Here is a 1,453-nt window from a genome sequence, read left to right on the forward strand (position 1 = left end):
GCCCCGGTGCGGGATCCACTGGGTGAAGCCAGCTGGGATCCTGAGTCTGGTGGGGACTTGGAGAACCTTTATGTCTAGCTAAGGGATTGTAAATACTCCAATCAGCACTCTGTATCTAGCGCAAGCTTTGTAAACACACCAATCAGCACCCTGTGTCTAGCTCAGAGTTTGTGAATGCACCAGTCTGCACTCTATATCTAGTTAATCTGGTGGGGACTTGGAGAACCTTTATGTCTACCTAAGGGATTGTAAATGCACCAATCGGCACTCTGTCTAGCTCAAGGTTTGTAAATGCATCAATCAGCACCCTGTATCTAGCTAATCTAGTGGGGGCTTGGAGAACTTTTGTGTCTAGCTCAGGGATTGTAAATGCACCAATCAGCACTGTGTCAAAACGGACCAATCAGCTCTCTGTAAAATGGACCAATCAGCAGGATGTGGGTGGGGTCAAATAAGGGAATAAAAGCAGGCTGCCCCAGTTGGCAGTAGAAACCCACTGAGGTCTCCTTCCACGCAGTGGAAGTTTTGTTCTTTCGGTCTTTCCGGTAAGTTTTGCTGCTGTTCACTCTTTAGGTCCACACTGCCTTTATGAGCCGTAACACTGTGAAGGTCTGCAGCTTCACTCCTGAACCCAGTGAGACCACGAACCCACTGGGAGGAACGAACAACTCCAGACAGGCCACCTTAAGAGCTGTAACACTCACCACGAAGGTCTACACCTTCACTCCTGGTGCAGTTAGACCACGAACCCACCAGAAGAAAGAAACTCCGAACACATCCGAACATCAGAAGGAACAAACTCCGGACACGCTGCCTTTAAGAACTGTGACACTCACCGCGAGGATCCATGGCTTCATTCTTGAAGTCAGACCAAGAACCCACCAATTCCGGACACGTGTTGAGGAACCGATGTCTCCAGGCAACAGCTAGTAAGGACCTGAGGCCTGACAACAATCAGGTGAGTGAACTTGGTAATAGATCCTCCCCAGGTGAGCCTGGAGTTGACCACAGCCTGGCTGACATCTTGATTGCAGCCACCTGAGAAACCCAGAGATGGAGGCACCCAGCTGAGCCATGCTTAGATTCCTGACTCACAGAAACTGTAAGACAATAAATGCTTGTTATTAGATGGAGGAGGAGAAAGTATTTGCCTAAGCAATAGCTACCTACAAGGGTCTCTGTTGATTTGTTCCTTGAAAAAGACCACACTTGGAAAGGCACCTGCAGTTGGGTACACTACTTGATTGAGTTTATAACTGTCAGTCATTCTTCCAGGTCCATCTGTTTTCATTACCAGTCAAGCTGGAAGGTAAGTGTAAATTCAGATATTTGATTCAGATGTTTGAGGGTGACACTATAGCTAGTCAACAAGGGATTGTTACAACTTGTGCATTACTATTTTGATTGGGGGTGGGAGACTGTAATAAAGTTCTGTGGATTCTTCATAGTCTTT

The sequence above is a fragment of the Symphalangus syndactylus genome, chromosome 5 (assembly GCF_028878055.3).
Source record: "Symphalangus syndactylus isolate Jambi chromosome 5, NHGRI_mSymSyn1-v2.1_pri, whole genome shotgun sequence".
In the NCBI taxonomy this organism is placed as follows: domain Eukaryota; kingdom Metazoa; phylum Chordata; class Mammalia; order Primates; family Hylobatidae; genus Symphalangus; species Symphalangus syndactylus.